Source organism: Delphinus delphis, chromosome 16 (genome assembly GCF_949987515.2).
Source record: "Delphinus delphis chromosome 16, mDelDel1.2, whole genome shotgun sequence".
NCBI classification, from domain to species: domain Eukaryota; kingdom Metazoa; phylum Chordata; class Mammalia; order Artiodactyla; family Delphinidae; genus Delphinus; species Delphinus delphis.
The window spans coordinates 21609198-21623958 of NC_082698.1; positions in this window are offsets into that span (position 1 = coordinate 21609198).

Consider the following 14761-nt stretch of genomic DNA (forward strand, 5'->3'; position numbering starts at 1 on the left):
ACACTTTTACATGTCTACAATTAGGAGTTCGTGTCTAATTCTATACCCCTGGAGTATATCCTGGCCTTGGTGACTTGCTTATAATAAATAGAATGTGGCAGAACAATGCCTCATGACTTCCTCCAAGGCTAGATCATAAAAGGTGTTAAAGCCTCAGCCTGGCTTTCTCTTTTGTAACCCAAAATTGCCATGTAAGAAATCTGGTTGCACTGAAGCTGCCATGCTGGGGAGACTGCATGGATAAACTACTAGAGAAAGATGGAGATGCCTGAGGAGATCCAGCTGATTCATCCCCCAGGTCTTTGAGTCTTCCCAGTTCATGCACCAGACTTGTGGAGAAAGAAGCCTTCGAGACAGCTTCAACCCCAGCTGCTGTCTGTCTTCAACTGCATGAGAAACCCAAGCAAAGAATGCCTAGCTGAGTTCAGACAACCCCAAGAGCCATGAGAGACAACAATAGTAAAGTCTTGTTGGTCTTATCTCTAAGTTTGGGGTTGATTATTACATAACAATAAATAACTGAAACAGGAAAATAGTGACAGGAGCAGTATGGCTGGAGAAAAACATATCACGCTGGGGATAAGAGTAAAATAAAACTGGAAAGCATGGTTAAACCAGACTAAGGGAACCTTGAATGTTGGACTGAAAAGTTCAACTTTTTCTCTTTAACAAAAGTAAAATATTTGGCATCTTCAGAAGATAATTTTGGCAGGAGGGTACAGACCATCACTTGGAAAGAGGTGATCGAGTCTGGGCAAGATAATTATTGGAAAGCTCTAAGTAGCACCATGAAAGCCCTAAAAGAGGGAGGTGGTGGAAATGGAGATAAAGAGACTGATTCTAAATTTATTTTTTAAAAACTCCTATTTTAACTGGTGGCAGATCAAATGTTCCTGCCTTATTCTTGTTTTATTGTCACTCTAGTGCCCTAAACATGCTGAGCACATAGGCCCACAACACATATTCATGGGCAAGAAAGCAATCAAAGCTTAATAAAAATACTTTGGGATTAATAGAGGAAGAATGGGCTTCCCTGGTGGCGCAGTGGTTGAGAATCCGCCTGCCAACGCAGGAAACATGGGTTCAATCCCTGATCCAGGAAGATCCCACATGCCGCGGAGCAACCAAGCCCATGTGCCACACTACTGAGTCCACGTACTACAACTCCTGAAACCCACGTGCCTAGAGCCCGTGCTCCACAGCAAGAGAAGCCACTGCAATGAGAAGCCTGCACACTGCAACGAAGAGTAGCCCCTGCTTGCCGCAACTAGAGAAAGCCCGCGTGCAGCAACGAAGACCCAACACAGCCAAAAATAAATAAATAAAATAAATTTATTTTAAAAAATAGAGGAAGAACTTGGTTTGATTATTGGCTTCACAACTTACCTATCATGTAAAAATTAAGTAAACTCCATGGGACTAGTTTTCTTCTATTGAAAATGCAATAATATTATCTGCCTCATAGGCTTACTGCAAGCAACTACTCTCCCTTTTAAACCTCCCCTTGCCAATTATATTAATAGCTATAGCTTCTTCTATCTTGTATATACAGACCCTTCCAAACATAAATCTCTAACCCCATTCTATCCCCCTAATCCAGGCCAATATATCCACCTGACATCTTCATCTAGGGGCCTACAGATAATTCAGAATAAACATCAAAAATAAAATTGATCATCTCCTTATTTCAAATCCCGCACTACCACCACGGTCTAAAATATGCTCTTTCAAAGAAGCCATGACTTAATCAAAAAGTAAATTTCAATGACAAAATGTGACCCCAGTGAGAGACTATTAGGAGAAAAATGTTTGATTTGGGAAACTGTCTGGCACTACTTACATTTCTTACCTCATAACCAGCTATCTCTTCTAATCAAATTTAGGTATACCCAAGTTACTTCTTGTGCTTGCACTTATTGTTTATTAAATATGAATGAATTAATGAACGGGAAGTGTGATGTACAGTGTATACACAGGTAACTGATAGATTTAAAAGTCATATGCCCACATTCACATACTTCAGTTCACATACAACTAAATCAGCTATGGCCCAAAACAAACAACAAAAAGTTAAATTAAATAAATAACCAGGAAGCCTAATGATGCCATAGACTGTGTAGGTATCTGTGATTATATACTCAATTCCTATTGTCTCCAGAATATCTCAGTTACCTTTACTTAGAAAACTCGAAGCATCTACAGTGACTCTGAGGGTTCTCTGGAATCATAGGATGAAAACTCAAGTCATAGCTGACACATGGGATTCTGAACGATATTAATTTGGACTTCCAAATTTGAAAGGAATCAGGTGACACGGTTTAGTCCATATTTTGGAACCAAAGTGTATATGGATTCTAAACAAAAATAAGGAAATAAAGCTATGATTATTTCCCCCTGCTGATGAAATTTGGAAAGGGATTCTGGACCCCACCAAGTCCTTGTACCTCTGGACCTTACTCTGTGATATCTCTTGTCAAGGAAAACTCTTAGCTAGATTTCAAGTCAACCTTAATTAAGATTACAGCTGAGATAAGAACTTTCCTTCTAGTCTGAATAATTGAACTTTTACTCAGTGCAGGCTTGATGCATTCTTTTATGTAATAAGGGAGGTGGAAGAAATTATAGTTGCTCATCCTAGAAGCTTCTTATAAGTCAGTGGGATGGAGAGTTTTTTTTTTTTTTTTTTTTTTTTTTGCGGTACGCGGGCCTCTCACTGCTGTGGCCTCTCCCGTTGTGGAGCACAGGCTCCGGATGCGCAGGCTCAGCGGCCGTGGCCCACGGGCCCAGCCGCTCCACGGCATGTGGGATCCTCCCGGACCGGGGCACGAACCCGCGTCCCCCGCATCGGCAGGCGGACTCTCAACCACCGCGCCACCAGGGAAGCCCGGGATGGAGAGTTTTGAAGAGTTTCTTCTGCTCATTTTCATAGTGGCTGCTATTTCTTTCTTTTCTTCCTTTTCTTCCTTTCTTTGTTTCTTCCTTTTCTTTCTTTCTTTCTCTCTCTCTCTCTTTCTTTCTCTCTCTCTCTCTTTCTTTCTCTTTCTCTCTCTCTCTCTTTCTTTCTTTCTTTCTCTCTTCCTCTCTTCCTCTCTCTCTCTTTTCTTTCTTTCTTTCTTTCTTTTCTTTCTCTCTTCCTCTCTTCCTCTCTCTCTCTCTTTTCTTTCTTTCTTTCTTTCTCTCTTCCTCTCTTCCTCTCTCTCTCTTTTCTTTCTTTCTTTCTTTTTCTTTCTTTCTTTCTTTCTTTTTCTCTCTCTCTCTCTCTTTCTTTCCTTTCTTTCTTCAGCCGACTTACATTTGGCAGGTTTGGAGGCAGCTGGGGCAGAGCCCAGGTTTACTGAGGGTGACTGAAGAAGCACAAGATGAACTCTAATCTGTGTAAAAGGTGGCCAGGTTGACACTACCAAAGATGCCACCTGTTTTCTGGGCACCCAAGCTGGTTTCTGTCTTGCTTTTCAGATTATCATCTACATGCAGATTCAGCTGTCACTGATTCCGAGGAATAAGTCATGAATACAGGATAATGTCAGCTACTTCTGCACCCAGGATATACTACAAGTGAAGTCATTACTCCCCTCAAAATCCTTGAAGTCATTCTTCAGGAAATGGTTAAAAGGACCCTAGATCATAATAAAATATATGAATTTCTTTTTCTAGTGGTAGGTAGGAAAAACTGATACTTATATAAACTAAACTCATTATGACAAAAATATTTTAGTGCAATTAGAGGCAATGCTTACCAAAGAGCCATTTAATAACTATATTTGGAAAGTTTTATGCATCCAAAATACTAAACATAAGCTATGGTCTCACCTACTCTAAATCACCAGAAATGCAAAAGATAATTTTTGGGGTTTTTTTCTGGTACGCGGGCCTCTCACTGTTGTGGCCTCTCGCGTTGTGGAGCACAGGCGCCGGACGCGCAGGCTCAGTGGCCATGGCTCACGGGCCCAGCCGCTCCGTGGCATGTGGGATCTTCCCGGACCGGGGCACAAACCTGTGTCCCCTGCATCGGCAGGCGGACTCTCAACCACTGCACCACCAGGGAAGCCCAAAAGATAATATTTTTAAAAGCATAATATTTCTTGAGTACAATAAAGAGAAAGCTCAGTAGATGAGAAACTTCCTAATAATGTTAGAGATTGAAAGGGAATGGGTTGATTCCAGTTTCAGTAACTCCAGAGTGTCTTGTATTATATTAACCCCCCTTAAATAAAAATTTAAAACTTTGGAAAAAAATCGTAAAAATACTGTTTGCAAGTACTATAAAATGGCAAAAAAGCAGGCAAAACCACGAGGCTAATTGAGCTTTGAATGAAGGAAAAGACTGTGACGTATTTGTTTTACAGATTTTATCCTTGGAGGGCACTCCACATTATTATGGTATACAACTGTTTTAGAAAACCGCAAGCTTGTAGGTGTGATGTGATAGAGGACAGAGACTGCAGCTGCCATAGGGGCTGGAAATAGAGACAAAAACTCAGAAAAAGAAAGAGCAGCCCCAGCATTTACATATGAACTACCCTCAAATCCATAGCTGCCCCCTGAATTTCACATTACAGGAGAACCTCCAGAAACCCAACACAAAACAATCACTGCAAAACTGAAAGTGCTGAGTAGAAATTTTAGCTACTCACCACAACAGGGGAAAATGAATAAAGAGTTTGGAGTTTGAATCCTACAAAATTAAATAGGTGTGGTAAAAACCGTTGGGATTTCCATTGAAACACCAGAGGGGCTAAGCCTTAGAAATAAAGACTTGGTCCCAGGACTAAGAATTCACCAAAAGATTAAGGGCAAATCTAAAAAAAAAAAAAAACTTACAAAGTATAAGCAATGTACAATTTCAATGTGATTAATAGTTTAATTGTTTACAAGAGTAAAAATGAACACTTTAGAGGAAGACAGCAGAAGCAAGAGTCTACAATGTACCATTTAAAATGTCCAATATACAGTCAAAACTTTCTAGAAATGTGAAGAAACAGAACAATTTTAGCTAGGGCTGAGAGAAAAAGCAGTCAATAGAAAAAGGTGTCACTATGACGCAGGTGTTAAGTTAGCAGAAAAGAAGAGATATCAAGGTGAAAATCAACACAGAAATTAATTACTTGAAAAAGAAGAAAATGGAAATTCTAGGATCTCAAAGTGAAATATATGAATTGGCAAATGCACTGATGGTCTTAATAGCCAATTGCAGCAGCAAAAGAAAATAGGGTCAGGGATAATGAAAACAGATCAATAGAAATTACTCAATCTGAAAAGAGTAAAAAATAGATGAACGAAGCCTCAGTAACCTATGAGACAATTACCAGTGACTTATATATAATAGGACTGCTAGCAGAAGAGGAGAGAAAAAGTAGTGGATTGCTTATTAAGAGTTATGATAATTATCATTTATTAAGCACTTACCATGTTCTAGGCATTATGCTAAGCCCTTTCATATAGAACATCACATTTAGTTCTCTTATCAACTCCATTATTAGGTATTAGTACATTCCAATTTTATAGATGTGTAAAATGAGACTCAGAGAAGTTAAGCGGCTTTCCCAAGTTCCTACAGTGACAGAGAAGCCTAAATGCTTAAGAGCTTAAGTCTCTCTGACCCCATGCTTGTGCATCTAACACGTACTACCTTCCATTAATACAAGTTTTATGAAATATTTCAAGTATGCTAAATCTACTCCTACTACAGTTTTAGTGGGTATATTATTTTTCATCCTCTACTGACAAGCGAAGGAGGAAGTGTTCCAGGAATCATCTTGTCATAGCAACATTTTACAGATTGAAAAAAGAGTGTAATATTTGAGAGCTGGTTCTTATGAGCTTGCAGGAGCCAATTATACATATCTCTTTCCAGGTCTATGTTCAGTCACATCAGGCTGGTAGCTTGAAACTGGCACGGTAGAACATTTACACTACAGAGGTTGGCAAACATTATAAACTGGAGATTTATTTCCACCCCAACTCCACTTCCTCTCCCTCCCTGCAGAGCCAGCTATAAACATTTGCCAGCATACCACTGACACTTAGCAATATACCTTTGAGTCCTATCTTAATGGCTTGAAATAAAACTGTTTTTTTCATAAACATACACATGCACACACACACAAAATCAAAGATAACATTTATCTTCATGTGTTGTATACATCGAGGCATATATTAGCAATTTATTTTCTCCCTATATGTGGGCCCCACTTTCTTCTTTGCATTGACCCCATTCTCAGACAGACTCTTACTTTGTGATGGGAGATGGCTAGAGAAATTCTAGGAGAAACAAACAAATATGTCCCTCTCTTGCTCATCCCAAATACATCCTAAGATTAGTTTTATCGGTTCTAAGTTGGTTCCCTAACTACCTGTGCATCAAATTTTGTGGCTAAGGGAGAGGTTTATCCTAACTCACATGCCTCTCTCTGGAGCTGGAAGTGGGGTCAGCTTCTCCCAAGCACAGCACTTGAGATAATAGGAGCTACAGTTCCTCAGAGGGGAGTGAGGGCATTTTTACAAAAGAAGGGGTATTTTAAGTTGCATGGCTAAAATAATAACAGACATCCACTACAGAGCACAGCAAGTGCGTGAATATTCTATTTTAAACTGCAGTGTAGAATAGGAATCACCCTGTCATTCCTAGGCCAAGGCATGAAATAAGGCTAATAGTACCTTTCTACGATTATGGAGACTTTTGGCCTTTCTACAACACATGGGTCTTTTATGCCCACTGGAGTCTTCTCTAACACAACATCTTCCTTGCCACTGAAGTATTTGAATCTCAACCAAATTTCTTAGCTGCTGAATTTTGTCCACGTCGTGCCTTATATGCTGTCTGGCCACCTAGCACAGTCGCAGAGCAGTGTGGATGAATGACACTGACCTGGGTAAAGGATGAAAAAAAAAAAAAAAGGAAAGGCAAAAACTTTATTTTTCTAATGTTACAAGAGTATAAAAAAAGAACATGTGTTTAATCTTCTGTGGGTTTTTCAAGCAATCTGGGATTTAGCATAAGAAATATTAAATGCAATCTGAAACCTGGAAAAAGAATGTGAATCTATGTTTTAGTCTTATTTAAAATGAATGAGGCTGCCAGTTCCCATTTCAGCAACAATATTTTATAAAACTATTCTTTGTAGATTGATCCAGCTGCACACATGGATTACTAGAGAGGTACTGTCTGGGTTTGCAGAGCAAGGAGTGGTCCTTTGAGACACAGCTAAAGAGACAAGAAGAGGCAGGTAAATCTCTGGCTTTCAACTTATTTTTCCCTTTTTCACATCCCCTTGCTCTTTGAATAGGGTCACGTTGCTGTCACAAATGCTTCCTTCTGCCTTGGATATGTTTACCAACTCCTTTTGCCCAAAATGAAGCTGGTCCACCTATTTCCAGACCAGAGTCTTGGGTGGGGACAAGGGACTCTACTGGTCAAATGTGTGGTCAGATTTCACTATTACAGAAAGGTGTATACATTCTCTATGCTGGATCAAGAGACCACCTTTTCTCGAAAATACAGCAATGCCGTTTGAAATTGCTGGATCTCAGACCTTGTCATTATGACTTTTGGAAGCACTCACACAACTGTGTATAATCTTTATTGTCAATACATACTCTCAACTTTCCATTAATCTAAACCTTATATTGATTACAACTTCACATTTATCCTTACCATTCCTTCCCTCGCTACAGTATCTATTTTCTCTGTCATCCATCCAATCAAAATCCTGATCACATTTTAAGACCTGCCTCACATTAAATCCCCTCCTTCCCAAACCATGAGCATCTATGATGATGATGACTGATACCCTATAGGACTTGTCATCAGTATAATTCATTTTAATACTTAACCATGAAATTTTTTCTTATGTATTTCTTATGCTTTTTTGTTTTGTTTTTTACAATTTTAGAGCCAAGGCCACCTCCACACACCTGAATAGCTTGGCCCCCAACTTTGTATTCCTTATTATAATAACATTTGTTGCTGTAGCGAACCCAATTATTTCCTCATACATTATCACATTTCTCTAACTACCAGTTTCTTAATTCTCAAATTTGGTGTATTTCAGTATTATCCAGGGGAATTGAAAAAAAAAGATAAAGACACATTCCTGAGATTTATTCCCGAGCTTTCAGTTCAGAAGATCTTGGATAGATTCAGAAACTGTGCTTTCCTTTTCATAAAATTAACTCAAATTATTCTGAGGCACGTGAGGCAACACTGAACTCTGAAACAATGTGTATGTGAAACTTTTAACTGATTCTTTCCAGAGCATCCCTGAGTCATTAGTAAATGTTGTCTTTAAAAAAAAAAAGAAAAAGGGAATATCCTGCTCTCTGCACAGCCACACAGCCACCAGAGTTCCAAGGCTTAAAAAAAAATCTAAGCCTGAAAGTAGAAGATCGCTGTTGTAAATGTGAAACTTATCTGGGCCTGGAGATGCTGAGTGGCCCAGGTTCCTCTCATGTGTGAATTTTCGTGATGGATGATTCCATAAACAAGAGCCATATACTTGGATGGCCAATCAGTTGCACAACACTATCAGAATTTGCAAAGATTATCAGCTGGAATACCAGGCTATCATTTGCCTAAGTAATCATGTAATTTGATTCTCTCATTTTTGATTCCCTATGAGTTGTTACTAAATGGTCATAAGAGAACCCAACCCTATTCACAATCAATTTGTTTTATGTGATGAGGGGAGTGTCATCTCACAGGTAGAGGTTTCTTTATATTTACCTTATAAGAAGTGTTGGGGGTCAAGTAGGAAGTTGAGATGTTTCAGTGGCTCATCTAGTGCCCACTAACAGCTCCAGTGAGGTTTTCACTTGTGAAGCTCTAGAGGGTGTGGACCAGGAAGGCACAGCAGAAAGGTAGCAGAATGGTACAATAGCAATAGCCCCATGCTCATTCCAGGAGACATGGGTCCTAGTTCCCAGTCTGTATAAAATAATGATAGCTAACCGTATTAGACCCTTTGCTAAAAGTTTTCATTCATTTTCTCATTTGAGTTTCTCAACAAAATTACATGGTCCATTTTGCAGCAGAAGAAGCCATGTTACAGAAGATTAAATGATTTGCCTAATAGTGCAGAGCTTGTAAGTGGTAAACTGGAGATTTGAAGCAGGCAGGCTGATTTGGAAACTACTCCAAACTACTAAAATACTGTATCACTACTTCACATGTTAGGTACCTCAGATAACTTAATCTATATACGTCTATTATATATATGTACCTATGTGCCAGGTCTAGGTATTGCATAGGATTAACCTACTGTTCAAGTCAAAATAAGTGCATGCAAGAGAGGCATGATAAAATTGAATGTCGGCGAGGTCAGTTTGGTGCTTTGTGATCTTCTAGAGGGTTGGGATAGGGAGGGTGGGAGGAAGATGCAAGAGGGAGGAGATATGGGGATATATGTATATGTATAGCTGATTCACTTTGTTATAAAGCAGAAACTAACTCACCATTGTAAAGCAATTATACTCCAATAAAGATGTTAAAAAAAAAATGTCTACAATGTCCTGACAGGTAAAGTGGAGGATATAATTCCAATTCAAATGGGTAAGAAGCACTTACCTCCAACACACTATGACTGTGTGGAAATGCTGATCTAAAATTGCAAGACGGCTCAACGTTTTTTTCTAGAGAAGTATGTGAAATATTTGACTTCAAAAAATTAGCTAAAAAGACTATGATAAGTTTTTAAAAAATTCCTCTAGAATGCTAGCCTGAGTTCTATGCATTATACAAATGCAGTCTTATTCATAGAAGTAGCTTTTTTACTAGAAGACAGGAGGAAATCTCTTAGCCTACCAGGATCTCTGCTGTCTTATCCCTGCAATGGATCTGAGTGTGGGAATTTGCACCATATATTTTCTTAATGCCTTCAACTATAACCCATTCTAAATCTTCAGATTCTGTTTGATAAATCATATTCTTGATCTTGAGCAACTTATATTATGATTGAGGTATGGAAATCACATAGATAAAAGCTGATCTGAAATTTCTTTTGCAAAAGGTTACAGAAAAACATACTCTCCATCTGTTAGAAGAAGTAACTGGAAATAAGATATTAAAAAATAAAACCTTCAAAGGGATAAATTATAAGAGAACTGTAAGGATAAGGCCACTGAAACTCTAGTAGTGGGAATATATTTGGCAAAATTTGGTAAAAAAGAAGCTAGGATTCTGGGAAATGGGTTTTGTCAGGATGCATAGCCCTCTGGGAGAGAAGACTCAGGAAGTTAAATGTTTTCAAATAACTATAGAGTATTTAAATGGGAGGGAAAGGGTTAAATTTTGCCTTCATAGATCTAAGAGTTAGAGTCAGTATCAATTCAAAGGCACCTTTTGTTTTGGTAAAGGGTAGCACTTCTCAAAACAATCACAAGTAGATAAGTCTATGCCAAGAAATAGTGAGTTTCTTGTCACTGAAAACATCTAAAGCAAAGCTAGAGAAACAAATAGTGGGGCTTCTGAAAGAGGGATTTGAGCATTAAAAGGTGGAGTGAGGGCTTCCCTGGTGGGGCAGTGGTTGAGAATCCGCCTGCCGATGCAGGGGACACGGGTTCATGCCCCAGTCCGGGAAGATCCCACATGCCGCGGAGCGGCTGGGCTCGTGAGCCACGGCCGCTGAGCCTGTGCGTCCGGAGCCTGTGCTCCGCAACAGGACAGGCCACAACAGTGAGAGGCCCGCGTACCGCAAAAAAAAAAAAAAAAAAAAAAAAAGTGGGGTGAATGTAGTACCAGTTCACAAACCTGACTGCTCATCAAAATCATCATGATTTTGAAACATGCAAACATAAGGGAATCTTATTTAACATGCAAACATAGGGGAATCTGATTTAACAGGTCTAGGGGGAGCCCGAGAACTTGTGTTTAGGGCAGGCAATGCTCAGGTAATCTGTTGTAACCACTTGCCATGGGAACCAATGGACTAAGTTCACCAAAAGACCTCCTTTAGATTTAGAATTCTCTAAAATAGCTTTAAAAATATTTACCTTTTGTGAGCCATGACTCCTGTAAAGTCTTCTACATCATACAGAGCAATTGTGATTGCCAGTCCCCCGACCCACCCTGGAGCACTAAGAGCCTTCTATGTAAGAGCCTATGAATGAAAGTAATTCAAGGGACAAGAATCATGAAGAAGGAAGGTGCAAAAGGAGAATCTAGGGGGAAAAAAAGGATTTTCGAAATGCAATGATATTTATCTGACTAATGCCTTGGCTGCCTGCCCATATCTGCACTGAGAGGCACACAGAATTTTCTCAAAAGGAGCTGATTGAGCAGGAATGTGGTGAACAGGTAAAGCACACTCAATAACACAAAGACAGTCAGGGTGACCAGTTTCAGAGGAGGGGAAATGCCCATGGTATTACAAATTTCCATTTCTGATGCTCCTTAGCTGCAGAAAGGCAACAAGGGCACCTTATGTTGATCAGATGGCTCTGTGTACCTCTATTGTTTATTTTTCCCTCCATGATAGGACAATAGAAATAAAGTCAATTTTTTCAATCCAAAGGGAACAAATTTTGCTAAATTAAAATGATTCTGGATAAGTAGAGGTCAATCAGGTCTTGGGGATCTTTCTTCATTAGCAAAAATCAACATCCAGTGTTGTTGCTTTGAGCTCTTGTTTTATCAAATGGAGATGCTGGCAGATGGCATCAGCAGGGCCCCGTGAGGCATGCGTTATATTACTGGAATCATAAGTGGCCAAGGCAAGAGCCAATTATTATATATATATATATATATATATATATATATATATATATATATATATATGTTCATATAATAGCATTATAACTATATATTTCAATGTTTTAAATAATACTATTTACACTAGAGATAATGACCTTTCTGGAAACAACAGTGTGGCAATTGTACTGTATAATTCTTCTTACTTAGGTTCTATGTTCTTCAGAAATAAGACTGCAACAACAAAGGAAGTCAGATGGCCTCTGAGACATGGTGACAGTTCTCTTTAGCCATGAATTGGACTATGTTGGCATAATCTTTGTAGCACAGAATATCTGTGAGATATTAAGAGAAACTATCTTCAAATCTTGTCAATGAATACAATCTGGATGGTGTAGAAAAAGATTAGACAGAAGACCAAGTAGGAGGGTTTTTATAATGAGACAGTAACAGTATTGTTGAAAAACAAACTGAGGCATATTAAAATTTTTAAGAGTTTATTTGAGCAAAAATCAGTCTGGATTGGGCAGTCCCAAACCAGAAGTGGTTAGAGGTGCCCCATTGACAGGAGCTAGGGGAAAGACCCTATATGTCCTAGAGAAGAGGCAGAAGCAAATCAAGGAAATTATTTTATTGGCTGTAGCTTAAGCAATTGCCTTTTTTGGGAAAGCCTAGTTGGCTGTCTGTGATTGGTTGTCCTTAGATTTTCATTTCTTCACCTTGAGGCATTACAGACAGGTTTTGGTTTGCTTATGTAGGCTGCCTAAGGCATCAAACAACCTCAGTCTGATGGTCTCCTTGTTTAATTAATTTAACAGTATATAGTGGTAGGTACCTATGAAACTTGCTTCAGAGATAAGATTTGTGCCTTTTACCATGGCAGGTAAATAGCATGTATTCAATAAATGTTTGTTGGACTGATTTGAATTTGGAATTCGATTGGTCATAGACGTTAAAAATGATTATCAGATATAGTGCCTATATCAGAGGTAGGAAAACTACTTCCCAGGGGCCAGCTGCCTGTTTTTGTAAATTAAATTTTATTGGAACATAACCATGCCCCTTTGTTTAGATATTGTCCATAGCTGCTTTTGTGCTACAATGGCAGTTTGAGTAGTTGTAACAGAGACCACGTGGCCTTCAGGTCTACAAGTCTATTGAGTTTAATTTGATTAGTTGGCTTTGAAAGTAACTGCCATTGCTGCAAGAAAAAATATAGAAAAGAGAACATAAAAGAATATCATTAGTTGTCAGTATTATATCAAAAGATTGTCTTTATATTTAAGAAATATGACATTTTTATATTGTTTAACATACTAGACTCTTTAGTAAAGTGTGATCTGTAATGTGGTCTGGAAATAAGGGATAAATAATATCCAGACATTAGGAAGGAAATGAATAATTATTATTATCACTTTTTCTCACATCTTGATACTGTTTTATGAAGAATAAAAAAGGGATCTATCAGAATTGTGTATTAGTCAGCATGCTATCAGGAAATTAAAACTCCACTACCTGTTTCAACAGTGTGAATTTATTACAGTGTGTTCAGACAGAGAAAGAGCAGGTTAGCCTCCTTTGATATTGGAAGGCAGGATGTTTATGAAGAGACTCAGAGACTAAGAAAGACTCAAAGTTTCAAAATTCTTAGCCTCACCCAAATCCATCCACTATTCCCACCAATTTTCAGAACCCCATTTCATCTGTATCAATGCCTTGATTATCACATAACGGACTCATCAAATCTGTGAATTCAACTCACATTGTAATTCTGCAACTCAAATAAATGTATTTTCAGTGTAATTATCAGTAGGGTCATCCTTGTGTATATAAGGGATTAGAAAATCTTTCAGGAGCAACAAAGATGCACCCTAATCCCTTGATAATAATTTAAGCTAGAGGTTTAAAAGTCAGAACTTGTTATTTTCTGTTTGTGATCTCTCCAGTACAGTCACAAATAGCCACACTGCTCCTACAGTCCTTATAGCTACTATTACAACCATAGCAGTGAAGTATTTTGCTGACTAGGTCCTTCAAAGCACCTACTTGGGAAGCACATCATTGCATTCAAGCTTACCCTGAACCTCAGTAGACCCAACTACATTCTGCCACAATTATTTTACTGTATATACTTTACCATTTATCATGTCAAAAATCCATAACTTTATCCATCTTATTGTTAATTGCATACATTATTACACTTCACCTTAAATATTTACTAACCACAGTGTTAAGTGGAGATGTACTGAATTTTTACTCAAACCTGTGTAAATATTTTGTTTGTTTCATTGTTTACATGCATGCTATAAAATACTATTGATTTTTACATATTAGTATTACCTTGTGGTCTTGCTAAATGAATTGTCTTGTTCTAGGAGTTGTTTTGCAGGTTTCATAAAACTGTTCATGAAAATTATTTTTATTCATTTTATTTCCTTTACTTCGATGATTTTCTTTGTGTCAGTGATTTTTATTTTTATTTCTTTGTGCCAATGATTAGGACTTCTAGTATAATGCTGAAAAGAAGAAGAGAGCAGGATCATATATGCTTGGTTCTCAATCTTAAAGAGAAAGTATTCAGTATTTCATAATTCAGTATATGATGTTACCTGTGGGTTTTTCATAGATGCTTTTTATTATGTTGAGGAAATTCCCTTCTATTCTCTAATAGTTTTTTATAATGGGTAAAAGTTGAGCCTTTCAAATGTACTTGTGCAAATATTGAAATGATCATATGGTTGAATAAATTCCTGCAGTATGTCTTATTGTTAAGTTATTCTGGCATTTAATTCTCTTATGTCTGTTTGTTTGAAAAAATCTTCACTTGACTTATTTTTGAACGATATTTTTTATAATTATAGAACTCCGACCGGGTAGTTTTTTGTTCTTTGCTTTATCCCCCCTTTCAGTATTTTAAAACTTTAAAGATGTTTGTTTTTTACTAGTTTGCCCAGGCTCTGAAAAGAGATCTATGGCAATGCATATATTTTTTTCTTCTGTATTTTATGTTTCTTTTCTCTGGCTACATTCAACGTTATTCCTTTATCTTTATATTTCAGAAGTTTGACTATGATACGC